At 36.0% G+C, this 14,954-nt stretch overlaps 1 protein-coding gene across 6 annotated transcripts in view; it reads right to left on the reverse strand.

Moving 5' to 3' along the window:
• Positions 1-14,954, reverse strand: part of KIAA0319L (KIAA0319 like) — a 94,485-nt gene that overhangs the window by 38,520 nt on the left and 41,011 nt on the right. The gene's annotated exons all lie outside the window — the stretch shown is intronic.

Consider the following 14,954-nt stretch of genomic DNA (forward strand, 5'->3'; position numbering starts at 1 on the left):
TTTTATGAAAAATGCAAAACTGTCAAAAGTATTAAAGAAAATAATCTCACCACCCAAACTGGTGTTCAAATGTTGTTGTCAATCTTCCCAGTCTTGTTTTACTATGCAAAGAGGTTTGCTTAAAACAAAATAGTCTTAATCATTCTATGCATACTCTTTTATCTTCTTTTCTCAACATTTATATTAAATCTTTCTACAAATACTCCTTAAACACCTATGGGTTTTAAGGGGTTGTGGATCCAAAATATAAAGAAGACAGAATAGCTGTGCTCAACAAGTGCACAGTCTAGAGGGAGAGAGAACAAAAAACAGAACAAGCCAAAATGATAAATACACCTTTATAGGTTACGATGAGCCAAAAAAAAAAAAAAAAAAAAAAAAAACATGGTCTGGAGAGTACTTATCTCCTCTTTTGGAGAGCATGTGAACGACAGTTTCAATAAATAAATAAAGGCTTTCTCTAGAGGACAGTCCTAAGCTGAGTTTAAAAACGTAAATGGTTGTTTACTAGACAAAAGGCTGAGGGAAGAGAGAATACAGGTATAGGAAATGAGATTAACATGGTTTGTGTTGGGAACTGAGAGTCAAAAGCAAAGTGAGAGGCAGGAAGTAATAGAGGATGAGCTGGAAAGACAGTCAAGAGACAGACTAAAGAAGACATATGCTATTTTAAGGTGCCAGGTAATGTTGAGCAATTAAAGTGTTGTAGACAAGGAAGTGACAAGGTCAGGTTTCTGTCTTAAACGGATCATTCAGGTTGCTGCATCATGTAAGGGTTTGAAAAACTAAGACCAAAGCAGAAATACTACTTAGGAGGGTACTGCATTCATCCAAATGAGAAATGATGAGCAGCTACACAAAGCTGGTGGTATGGATTTTTTAATCAACTGAATCAGAGTATATTTTACATAAAGTAAACTGCATGCTTTTAAAGTGTATAGGACTATGAGTTTTAACAAGGATATATACCCAGGTAAGCACAATCAAGAGAGAAATCATTTCTGTCAGCCCCAGAAGTTGGTTCATTCCCCTCTGCAGTAAATTCCTGCCTCCACCCTCAGGCTCACGCAACCACTAATTTGTTTTGTCTCCATTAGTTAGTTTGGGCTTTCTTGTACTCGTATAAAATGAATCTATTTTTGTTCACATGATATTTTTGTTTCTGGCTGCTTTCACTCAACATATTTTAAAATTCATCCATGTAGGAGAGCCTGGGTGCCTCAGTCTGTTGAACATCCGACATCAGCTCAGGTCCTGATCTCGCAGTCCGTGAGTTCGAACCCCATGTCGGGCTCTGTGCTGACAGCTCAGAGCCTGGAGCCTGCTTCAGATTCTGTGTCCCCCTCTCTGTCTCTGTCCCCTCCCCCGCTCATGCTCTGTCTCTCTCTCAAAAATAAATATAACATTAAAAAAAAATTCATCCATGTTATTGTATATGTCAGTAATTCCTTCCTTTTTATTACTGAGTAATACACCATTCTAGAGATACACCAGAATTCATTTACCCATTCATCTACTGATAGAAATTAAAGCTATTTTCAGTTCTCAGCTCTTATAAATAAATTTGCTATAAATGTATGAATACCAAAGTTTCTGTTAACATGTGTTTTAGTTAATTTGGGGTAAATACTCAGAAGTCTTTATTGCAGGTTACATATAAGTGTATGTTTAAGTTTATAAGAAACTACTAACTGTTGTCTAAGGTGACTATACCAGTTTGCATTTCCACCAGCAATGCATGAGAATTCCAGGTGCTCCATAACTTCACCAATACTTGGTATTCTCAGTCTTTTCATTTTTTGTCATTCTAGTAGTATCTCACTGTGATTTAATTTGCATTTTTTGGATAACTAATAAGGCTGAATATTTTTTCATGTGTTTATTGGCCAGTCATATATTTTCTTTAGTGACATTCAAATCTTTGTCCATTTTTTTACTTTATTAAGGCATAACTGACATACAATAAACTGAGCATATTTAAGGTATACAATGTGACAAATTTTACCATATGCATACTTTGAAACCGTCACCACAATCAAGATAATGAGCATATCCATCACTTCCAAAGATTCCTCATGCTTCTTTGAAATCCCTTGTTCCAGTTCCCAGCCCCAAGCAACCACTGCTCTGCTTCCCTGTCACTACAAATTAGTTTTTGCATCTTCTAGAATTTTATATAAACAGAATCACATTGTATGTACTCTCTTTGTCAGCTTCTTTCACCTAGCGAAATTACTTTGCCGTTCGTCCATGTTGCTGTCTGTATCAATACCTTTTATGATTGCTGAGCAGCATATATGCTAATATACCACAATTTGTTTATTCATTCACCAATGGATGGACATTTGGGCTGGTTCCAGTCTTTGCCTATTACAAACTGACCTGCTATAAATATTCCTCTATAAGTCTTTGTATGAACCATATATCCTTTCATTTCTCTTGTGTAAATATCTGCAAGCAGAATGCTTATCATAAGGGAGATATGCCTTTAACTTTAAAAAAAACTACCCAACTATTTTCCAAAGTTGTTGTGTCATTCTATAGTCCTACCACCAGTATGAGAATTCCAGTTGTTCTACAACCTTGCCAAAAATTGGCTTGGGAAGTCTTTTTAAGTTTAGACATTATGGAGGTGTATAATGGCATCTTATTGTGGTTTTAATTTGCAGTCTCCGAATGATAAATGATAAGTATCTTTTCATGTACTTATTGGACAGATTTATCCAATAATGTATTGGATTGTATGAATTCTTGGATGGACTATCTGTTCAAATCCTTTGCTTTATGATTAGTTTTCTAATTAAGTTACAAGAGTTCTCTATATATTCTAGAGTATGACCTTTGTTAGGTATTAATTTGTAAATATGTTTTCCCAGTCTGTCGCTTGCCTTTTCATTTTTGTTACTGGTGTTTTTAAATACCAAAAGTTTATTATTTTTTTATTCTAATTTATCTTTTTTTTTCTTTTATGGTTCATGCTTTTAGTGATATTAGTTTATTCATTTAGTGACAAGATCACAAAAGGGTTCTCCTTTGTTTTCTTCTGTAAGTTTTATAATTTTAGCTCTTAAATTTAGGTCTATGATACATTTGAGCTAATTTTTCTGTACAGTATGAGGTAAGGGTCAATACTCATGTTTTTTCATATCACTATCCAATTGTTCCAGCATCTATTTATTGAAAAGATTATCCTCTCCCCATGGACTTGCCTTGGCACATCGACTAACCCTATTTGTGTGGGTCTATTTCTGGACATTATTCTGTTTCACTAATTTAGTATATATATCTTTACAACAATACTTCTGCTTTGATGACTGCAGCTTTACTGTAAGTCTTAAATTTACAGAGTTTAAGTCCTCCAACTTTGTTGTTTATTTTCAAGATTGTTTTGACATTCTAAGTCCCAATCCATGAACATGATTGTACAAGTTTCCTAGGGCTGCCATAATAAATTACCACAAACAGTGGCCTAAAACAACAGAAACTTATTCCTTCACGGTTCTAGAAGCCAAAAGTTTGAAATCAAGACATCTGCAGGGCCACAATCCCACTGAAGGCCTTTGGGGAGACCTTCTATGCCTCTTTCAACTCTCAGAAGCTCTTAGCATTTCTTGGCTGTGGCAATATAACTTCAATCTCTATCCCCATCTTCACATGGCTGTCTTCCTTTTGTCTCTATGGGTCCAAATCTACCTTTCCTTCCTCATGAAGACACCAGTCATTGGATTTAGAGCTTACCCTAGATAAATAAAGAATGATTTTAACTTAAGATCCTTAACTAACTACATTTACAAATATCCTATTCCCAAATAAGGGCAAATACTGAGGTTCCAGGAGGACATTATTTTGGAGGGAACACTATTACAATGTGGTATTATTTCTCCATTTATTTAGTTCTTTAATTTCTCTCAGCCACGTTTTACAGTTTTTGGTATGTAGCTCTTGCACATATGTTGTAAATTCATCCTTAAGTATTTTATGTTTTTGTATGCCATACTTTTTAAATTTTTTTAATGTTTATTGAGAGAGAGAGAGAGAGAGAGAGCATGCATGCAAGTGGAAGAGGGGCAGAGATAGAAAGAGAGAGAATCCCGAGCAGGTCCACACTGGCATCCCAGAGCCCAACATGAGGCTCTATCTCATGAATCATGAGATCATGGCCTGAGACAAAATCAACAGTCAGATGCTTAACCAACTAAGCCATCCAGGTGCCCTAGATGCTATACATTTTTAAAAACACTTCAATTTCCAAGTATTCATTGCTAATATATAAATACAACTGATTTTTGTATATTGGTCTTATATCCTGTAGCCTTTCTAAATTCCCTTAATAGTTCCAGTAGTTTTTGTGTAGACTCCTTGGAATTTTCTGGGTACACGATTCTATCAGTTGTAAATAAAGGCAGTTTTCGTCTTTGTCTCCCATTTGTATTCATTTAATTTCTCTTTCTTGCATTATTACATTGGCTAGGACCTCCAGTACAACGCTGAGTAAAAGTGGTTAAAGCCACTATTTGTGGGGTAATTTTTATCTTGTTTTCTTTATATCTTTGAACACGGATTCCTTTAACTTTCTAAGCATTTAAAAAAATTTTTTAATGTTTATTATTTTTGGAGAGAGGGAGACAGAGTGCAAGTGGGAGAGGATCAGAGAGAGAGGGAGACACAGAATCTGAAGCAGGCCGCAGGCTCCAGGCTCCAAGCTGTCAGCACAGAGCCTGACGCAGGGCTCAAACTCATGGGCTGTGAGATCTTGATCTAAGCCAAAGTCAGACTCTCAACTGACTGAGCCACCTAGGTGCCCCTAAGCATGGTTTTAACAGCAGTATTGAAGTCTTGCTAAATCTGACAGCTGAGTCCTCTCGGAATTCACTTCTACTGATTACTTTTTTTTTTCCCTGAGTACAGGTCAAACTTTCCTGATTCTTTTTTTACATGTCTCATAATATCTGGTTGGAAACTGAAATTTTAGATCACATATTGTAGCAATTTGGGACCCTATTTCATTTTCTAATGGGCTGTTGATTATTTTTAGTAAGTCTCTGTGCTTAAACTAAAGAATCAGACTCCCTCCCACAGAATGTTACCAGTGATACCTTTCCTCAGTTTTTTTTTGTTTGTTTGTTTATTCTTACTTTTATTTTAGCCTGGCTTCCTAGGTGTCACTACTGTATCTGCATAGTTTAGCAGTCAGTCAATGATTAGACAGAGGTCACTCAAACACATTAAGCCCATAAAGCTTCACCCTCTGACAGTCCATCTGTGTGTTCCTTGGGGAGTGCACTGAAAGTTGCAGCCAATTCTCAAGTCTCCTTTGATTTTTACCTTTTACCAGCTTCTCGTGGGTATCTTTTGCACAGGTAGTTTCTCAGTTAACCAGGGATATGTGGAGAGCTTATCTTAGCCCTTCTATGGCTCTTTTATTTTTAAGATCTTCCCATTAAGTTTCTGGCAGACCCACCACTCACCCCAGCAGGCACTGCTGCTCAGGCTAGCAAAGCTGTGGCTTTGCTCCATTCATTCCCAACTAAGTTTGCCACTTTCAGTTGGCAAAGCTATGAGTTTTCACCCTTTGCCCCAAACCATGTCGGCCCTCTAAAAAATGGCTAGTTTTCGGGGCGCCTGGGTGGCTTAGTCAGTTAAGCATCCGACTTTCGCTTAGGTCATGATCTCGCGGTTCGTGGGTTCAAGCCCTGCATCGGGCTCTGTGCTGACTGCCAGCTCAGAGCCTGGAGCCTGTTTCGGTCTGTGACTCCCTCTCTCTCTGACCCTCCCCTGCTCACGCTCTCTCTCTCTCTCCTAGAAATAAATAAAAAAACATTAAAAAAAATAAAATTAAAATAAAATTAAAAATGGCTAGTTTTCATGTCCAACCATATACTGGTAAAACTACATTTCCTGTCACCTGAGCTGGAGTGATGAGGTACACTGATAGGGGAAGCCCTGGGAAGAAATTTCCAGTTTCCAACCAGATGTTGAGACATGTAAGAAAAGAATCAGGACATCCTCTGTACCTCCTCGAAGTAATACCAGCTTTTCAAAATAAATGCTTCTCAATTTGCTTCTGTCTCTATTATATTTTTAGTTGCCTAAAATATTTGTTTTTGACAGTTCTGTTCAGTTTTATACTTATTTTTTCAATGAGAAAATTAGGGACCCTCTCATGATGCCATAAGTGGAAGTTCTCTAATTTATATTTTCCCATTTTTAAAACTGTTTACATTTCTTTTGAAATTTCTTAATTGTTTACTAAAGCCATTTTCCTTTAACATACTTTGAAGTCTTTGACTACTAACTCCAATATCTGAATCAAACTGGAATCCATTTCCATTGACTGTTTTAACCCCCTGAGTATGGGTCACTTTCTCCTGTGTCTTTGCATGTCTAACAGTTTTTGTTTGAATACTGGACACCTATCTAAATATTTGCAGCGACTCTGGATTCTACTGTGTTTTCACTGGGATTATTTACAGTTTTCTCTAGTAGGCAAGTAACTTACCTGAACTTAGAACTGTAAACTTTGCTTCCCCTACAATGTGCAGCAACTGCTATCTCTGTGTAATTCCTGCAGCTGCTTTTTTAGCCTGGTCTCCTGCAGGTGTTCTCATTTAATCTGATGATTAGCAAAAGAACTTTGTCATAGATTATATACCCAGAATTGGGGCCTCCTCTCTCTCTGCTTTCTTAACTTCATGAGATTACTCCCTAATTTTTTCAGCCTTAGACTCTGTACTCTCACTCCCCAAGTCAGTAAGACTTCAGAGTTCTGCCACTTGAGCTACACATGCACTCAGTTAAACCCACAGAGCTCAAGTGGCATTACGTTCTGTCTTTCAAAGAGAGAACTCTAGCTCTCTGTTCTCTGCCTGCTTTATTACCCTGCCCTCCAGAATCTTCCTATGTAGATGTAGTTTAGAGGTTCAGGGATTTTAGTAGAGTTTATAATCAGGCTATGGATTTCACCATCTTCTGTGGTTTTCTTACTTACCCCATAAATTTTCAGGTAATTTTTCTATCTTGAAATCTGTTCTTTGCCACCATAAGGAAATAAAACTGAGGTTTTCCACTGCCACTTTCCTCTGCTGTGGGGGTTAGCGAATGCCTTCAGGCAAAAGTTTTTAAAAGCTGCAAACTCACAATTCTTATCACTTCCAGTTGCTGTTTTTTCAGGAGTAAGCTCTCCTCTAGCTTCTGTCTGCTTTTGGATCCTTTCCAATTTCCTTAAATACATTTTTTTTTTTTACATATTTTATAATTATTATCTGTGGGAGGATTCAGGAGACCACTTTACTCTGCCACCATTACTGGAAATTCCTCCTGTGGGATGAATTTTAAAATATTAAGAATCCAATATTCGTGAAGCTGAAATGCATTAGGGGCTTAGGGAAAAGAATCTAAGATGACTCCCATGTTTCTAGCTTTAGTTGAGGGACTAACTATAGTGGTGTCAAAAACTAAGATAGACTACAAAGGAGCAACTTTAAGAAACTAATAGGCAAGTTATGCTTCAAACATACTGAACCTGAGGTACAGCTGGGAAGTTCAAATAGAGACCCAAGGTTGGAATCAAGATCCCAAAGACAGCAGCTGAAGCCATGGGAATACATAACCTTGCCCAAAAAGAGCAAGTAAGGAAAGGAAATGAGGCTTAAAAATAGAATACTTGGGAATAGCACTGCTCTTGTAATAAGGAAAAATATCAATTAATTAAAACTGACCCAGAAATAACAGGGATAACAGAACTAGAAGACAAAGATATTAAAATATTCCATATATTCAAGAAGCTATAGGAAAGAGTACCTAAGTAGAGACATGGAAGATTTTTTTTTAGTGTTTTTTTTTTTTAACGTTTATTTTAGAGAATGAGACAGAGAGTGAGTAGCAGAGAGGTACAGACAGAGGGGGACAGGGTATCCAAAGGAGGCTCTGTGCTGACAGCAGAGAGCCCGATACAAGGCTTGAACTCACGAACTATGAGATCATGACCTGAGCCGGAGTCAGACACTTAACCAACTGAGCCACCCAGGAGCCCCAGGAAGATATATTTTTTTTAAAAATCCAAATCAAGCTTCTAGAGATGAAGATTATAATGTATAAGATGAAATATACACTGTAGAGAATTGTGTGTGTGTATGTGTGTGTGTGTGTGTGTGTGTGTGTATGAACCACTGCTGTGATGAAGGTATGGTTATCTTGGCTTATGTACAGACATACACACAAAATACACAGTAAAGATTTAATGGCACAGTAGACAATGCAGAAGAAAAGATCAGTAAACTTAAAGACATATTAACAGGAATGATTCAAAATGAAACACAGAGAACAAAAGACTGAAAAGAAATGAACAAAGCAGCAGCAAATTATAATACAAATTCAAGTGACCAAATACACTTGTAATTGGAGTTCTCAAAGGAAGAGGGGACAGAAAAATATTTGGAAAAATAATAGTCAATAATGTCCAAATCTGATGAAAACTATAAACCCACATTTAAATATAAATTTCAGTGTACACTCCAAGCATAAGAAACGTAAACTACACCAAGGAATAACATAATGAAATTACGTAAAACAGTGATAAAGAGAAAATCTTAAAAGCNTTTTAACGTTTATTTTAGAGAATGAGACAGAGAGTGAGTAGCAGAGAGGTACAGACAGAGGGGGACAGGGTATCCAAAGGAGGCTCTGTGCTGACAGCAGAGAGCCCGATACAAGGCTTGAACTCACGAACTATGAGATCATGACCTGAGCCGGAGTCAGACACTTAACCAACTGAGCCACCCAGGAGCCCCAGGAAGATATATTTTTTTTAAAAATCCAAATCAAGCTTCTAGAGATGAAGATTATAATGTATAAGATGAAATATACACTGTAGAGAATTGTGTGTGTGTATGTGTGTGTGTGTGTGTGTGTGTGTGTATGAACCACTGCTGTGATGAAGGTATGGTTATCTTGGCTTATGTACAGACATACACACAAAATACACAGTAAAGATTTAATGGCACAGTAGACAATGCAGAAGAAAAGATCAGTAAACTTAAAGACATATTAACAGGAATGATTCAAAATGAAACACAGAGAACAAAAGACTGAAAAGAAATGAACAAAGCAGCAGCAAATTATAATACAAATTCAAGTGACCAAATACACTTGTAATTGGAGTTCTCAAAGGAAGAGGGGACAGAAAAATATTTGGAAAAATAATAGTCAATAATGTCCAAATCTGATGAAAACTATAAACCCACATTTAAATATAAATTTCAGTGTACACTCCAAGCATAAGAAACGTAAAGAAAACTACACCAAGGAATAACATAATGAAATTACGTAAAACAGTGATAAAGAGAAAATCTTAAAAGCAGCCAGAGAAAAAAGACACATTATATATAAAGGAAAAAAATATATAAAAATTACAGCAGACTTTTCAATGAAACAACACAAACTAGAAGACATTGCCACAGTATCTTTAAAGTACTGTAAGCAGGGGCACCTGGGTGGCTCAGTCAGTTAGGTGTCCAGCTCTTGATTTTGGCTCAGGTGATGATCTCACGGTTCGCAGGATCAAGCCCCGTGCTGGGCTGCGCCCTGACAGCACAGAGCCTGCTTAGGGTTCTCTCTCTCCTTCTCTCTCTGGCCCTCCCCTGCTTGCTTGCTCTAAGTAAATAAAAAGAAATTTTTTTTTTAATGTTTATTTATTTTTGAGAGAGAAAGAAAGACAGAGTATGAGCATGGGGAGAGGCAGAGAAAGAGGGAAACACAGAATCTGAAGCAGGCTCCAGGCTCTGAGCTGTCAACACAGAGCCTGATGCGGGGCTCAAACTCACGAGCCATGGGTTCATGACCTGAGCTGAAGTCAGAGGCTTTACTGACTGAGCCACCCTGTCACCCTAAGAAATTTTTTTTATAGGACACTCGAGTGGCTCAGTCAGTTAAGGATTCAACTTCAGCTCAGGTCATGATCTCATGGTTCGTGAGTTTGAGCCCCACATCAGGCTCTGTGCTGACAGCTTAGAGCCTGGAGCCTGCTTCAGATTCTGTCTTCCTCTCTCTCTGTCCCGCCTCTGCTCACACTCTGTCTCTGTCTCTCTCAAAAGTAAAAGTAAACATTTAAAAAAAAATTTTAATAAAAAAGGTACTATGAGAAAAAAAAACCCTGCCAATTTAGATTTACTTAAACAGTGAAGATATTTTTCAAAGATGAAGGTAAATTAAAGACTTTTCAGACATACAAAAGATGAAAAAATTCATCACTACAAACTTACACCACAAGAAATTATAAAGGAAATCCTTCAAGACAAAGAAAGATGATACCAAATGAAAACCTGGATCTACATAAAGTAATACTGAATACTACATAAAGAACACTGAAAATAGTAACTAAAAAAAATTTTTTAATGAAAATAGTAACTAATTGGTTATATATTTCTTCTTATTCAAACTTCTTTAAAATGTAACTGGCTGGGGTTTTTTTAATTTTAATTTTTATTTATTTTTTTGGTAACTGGCTGTTTAAAGCAAAAATAGTAGTAATAGACTGCTATGGTTTAAAACATATGTAGAAGTAAAATGTATGACAATAGAGCAAAGGCTGGAAAAAGAAAATAGAAGCAAACTGTTGTAAGGCCCTTACACCATATAGGAACTAGTAAAGTATTATTTGAATGTAGTTCTTGATAAGCAAATGATGTGAACTATAAACTATATAGCAACCGGTAAAACTACATAACTATTATACTATTAATCTTTTTATTGCCGCTATAAAAATTTAACACATTAGCAACCTAAACCACAAACATTTATTATCTTACAGTTCTGCAGGATAGTAATCCAGCAGAGATCTCACTAGGCTAAGATTAAGGGGTTGACAGGGCTTTCTTCCTTTTTGAAGGCTTTAGGAGAGAAACTGTTTCCTTGCTTTTCCCATTTTCTAGAAGCCATCCATTTTCTCTGGCTCATGGTCCCCTCCCTCCATTTTCAAAGCAAGCAATGTTATATCTCTCTGTCTTTCTTCTATAGTTGTATCATCCTCTTCCATTTTTAAGGACCCTTGTGTATAAATTTGGCTTACCAAAAAATGCAGGGTAATCTCCCTATTTTAAGGTCAGCTGTTTAACAACATTAATTTCATCTGCAACCCTAATTCCTATTTGCTATGTAACATAACATAGTACAGGTTCCTGAGAGTTGGACATGGACCTCCTTAGGGGGAACCACTGTTCTGCCTATCACCACTAATAAATCAAGAAAGGTATGTAAAATGAAATGAAATACAGTTAATTCAAGAGAAAGCATAAAAATAGAGATAAAATGAACAAAGAACACATGGGACAAACACTAAATAAATACTGAGGTGGTAGATTGGACTCCAATCAGATCAGTAGTCACAATAGTCTACATACCCCAGTTAATCACCAGAGATTAATGATCTGACTGGATAAAAAGCAATATCCAGCTATATATAGCCTATAAGAAATCCATTTTAAATACAAAAACACAAGTAAGTTAAATGTAAAAATGTGGAAAAAGGATACATTATGCTATAAAAACACAACTGGTTAAAGATAAAACCATGGAAAAAGATATATTATGCTAATACTAACCAAAAGAAAGCCTGATTGGATGCATCAATATCAGACACACAAATTTCAGAGTAAAGAATATTATCAAAGGTAAAGAAGATAATTTTACAATGATAAAAGGGTCAACTCACCAAAAGTATATAACACTCCTAAACATTTATATAGCTAATAAAATTTTCAAAGTACATGAAGCAAAAGCTAATCTAACAGTTAGGAGAAACAGATATATCCACAAATACAGTGTGATATTTCATCACCTCTCTAAATAACTGATAGAAACTAATAGGAAATAAGTAAGGATATAGAAGATCTGAACAACAGTAACCAATTTGACTTATTTGACATTTATAGAAGACTCACCCAACAATAACATTAGGATACATATTCTTTTCAAATACACAAGGAACATTTACCAGGACAGACCATTTTCTGAACCATAAAACAGGTCTCAATGCATTTAAAATGATTTAAGCCATAGAATGTTCACAGACAGCAATGCATTAAATTACCAATCAATAATACAACAATATCTGGAAGACCTCCCCCAATATTTGGAAACTACATAACATACTTCTAAATAATCCAATGGTCAAAGAAAAGTCAAAAAGGAGATTTAAAAGTATTCTGAATTGAATGAAAATGTAAAAACAAAATATCAAAATTTGTAGCATTCGGCTAAAGCAGTACTTAAAGGAAAATTTATAGCACCAAAATGCCTATGTTAGGGAAAAATATCTCAAATTAATGATTGAGATTATACCTTAAGAAACTGGAAAAAGAGCAAATGAAATCCAAATTATGAAGAAGAAATGAAATAATGGATTAGAGCAGAAATCAATAAAATAGAAAAGCAATAGAGAAAAATGAATAAAACCAAAGGTTCATCAAGAAAATCTAGCCAGTCTGATGGGGGCAGGGAGGATAGGAGAGGGAAAGAGAACACAAATTACCAATATCAGGAATGAAAGAGGGATCGCTTCACGGCCTTTTGGCTAAGATCAAGTGTAGGAACGAAAGAGGTAACATCACTACATGTTCTACAGGTATTAGAAGGGCAAAAAGGGAATATTATGAGCAACTTTATGCCAATAAATTTGACTACTGGGACAAAACGTACAAATTCCCTGAAAGACACAATCTGCCAAAGCTCACTCGTGAAGACTATTATAGATAACCTAAATTGCAATGTATCTATTATATGATGAATTTATAGTTTAAAATTTTCCTGCAAAGAGCTGCAGATCCAGATAACTTCACTGGGGAATTATACTGAACATTTAAGAAATAAATAGTACCGATTCTACACAAACTTTTCCAGAAAATGAAAAAAGAGTAAAAACTTTCAGCTCATCTTATAAGGCCAGTATGTCTTTGATGTTAAAAGTCACAGGCTAATATCCCTCATGAATACAAATTCAAAATTCATAATGAAGTGTTAGTAGATCAAATATAACAATACATAGAAAAGATACTATATCATGACTAAGTAGGGTTTATCTCAGGAACACAAAGTAATTTCATGCTCAAAAGCAATCAAGGTATTTACCATATTAACACACTGAAAACAAAAACCCATGTGATGATATCAATAGATGTAAAAAAAAGCATTTGACAAAATCTAACATTTATTCCTGACAGAAATTCACATCAACACTTTCACCACTTTTATTCAACATTGTAGTAAAGGTTCTAGGCAGTGCAATAAGGCAAGAAAAAGAAGTAATAGGCATCCACATCAGAAAAGAAGTAGAATGGTCTTTATTCACAAACATGACCATAAATAGAGAAAATCCAATGGGAACTACAAAAAAAGTTACTGGTATGAATAAGTGAGCATAGCAAGGTTTCAGGATACAAGATTAATATACAAAAAGTAATTATATTTCTATACACTAGCAACAAACAGAAACTGAATTTTTTTATAGTTTCTTTCAGGGAGCATTTTAGAAACTGAATTTTTAAAATGCCAATTATAATAGCACCAAAAGTATAAGATACTTAGAAATAAATCTGACAAAATATGTGCAAGATCTATATCCTGAAAACAACACATTGCTGAGAGAAATTAACGATGACATAATAAAAGGAAAGATATACTGTGTTTGTGGATCACTATGTGCACTATTATTATTAGGCTATCAATTCTCCCCAAATTGATCTACAACCCAAATATAGTCCCAACAAAAATCCCAGAAGGCTTTTGAAAAATAAATTGATGAGATGATTTTATTGACAAAATGATTCTAAAATTTATATGGAAATATAATGTACCTAGAATAGCCAAAAATTTTTAAAAAAAATTTTTTTAACTGTTTATTTTTGAGAGAAAGCACGCACTTGAGTCAGGGAGGAGCAGAGATGGGGGACACAGAGAATCCAAAGCAGGCTCCATGCTGTCAGTGCAAAGCCCAACTCAGGGCTTGAATCCAGGAACCCTGAAATCATGACCTGAGCCAAAGACCAACACCCAAACAACTGAGCTACCCAGGCGCCCCTAGCCAAAGAATTTCTGATAACAAGGAACAAAGCTGTAAGATTTATATACTCTGAATAAAAGACATATTACAAAGCTATCATTATCAAGACAGTGTGGTGTTGAAGTGCCTGGCTGGCTCAGTGGGTAGAGAATGTGACTCTTGATCTCAGGATCATGAGTTCAAGCCCCACATTGGGCAAATAACTTGCTTTAAAAAAATAAACGATAGGGTGGTGTTGATACAGACAATATATCAATATAAACAAATAAAATGATGGAACCAAAAAGAGCCCAGAAATAGATTCATAAATACACAGTTAACTGATTTTCAATAAAGGTGAAAAGCAATTCAGTGGAGAAAGGATGGAAAAAATATGGTGCTACCACAACCGGATATGCATATGCCAAAAAACAAAACAAAACCCTTCCATTCACAGCTCCTACCATGTATAATAACATTCTAGACTTGAATTTAAAAACTTAAAACTACAGATAACATATGTTTTCACATATAGGTGGATTAGGAGGAACTTAACGGAGGACTGTGGGGGAGAAGAAGGGGAAAAATAGTTGGGGAGAGGGAGGGAGGCAAACCATGAGAGACTCTTGAATGCTGAGAACAAACTGAGGGCTGATGGGGATGGGGGAGAGGGAAAAGGGGGTGATGGGCATGGAGGAGGGCACTTGTTGGGATGAGCACTGGGTGTTATATGGAAACCAACTTGACAATAAACTATGAAGGGAAAAAAAATAAAAATAAAATTCAAAAAAAACCTTACAACTATAAAACTTTCAGAAGAATAGTTAGGAGAAAAAGGTGTTTTTTTTTTTTAATGTCCTTATTTATTTCTGAGAAAGAGAGAGACAGAGTGTGCAGGGGAGGGTCAAAGAGAGAGGGAGAC

This window comes from Crocuta crocuta, unplaced genomic scaffold, assembly GCF_008692635.1.
Source record: "Crocuta crocuta isolate KB4526 unplaced genomic scaffold, BGI_CrCroc_1.0 scaffold303, whole genome shotgun sequence".
Lineage (NCBI taxonomy): Eukaryota > Metazoa > Chordata > Mammalia > Carnivora > Hyaenidae > Crocuta > Crocuta crocuta.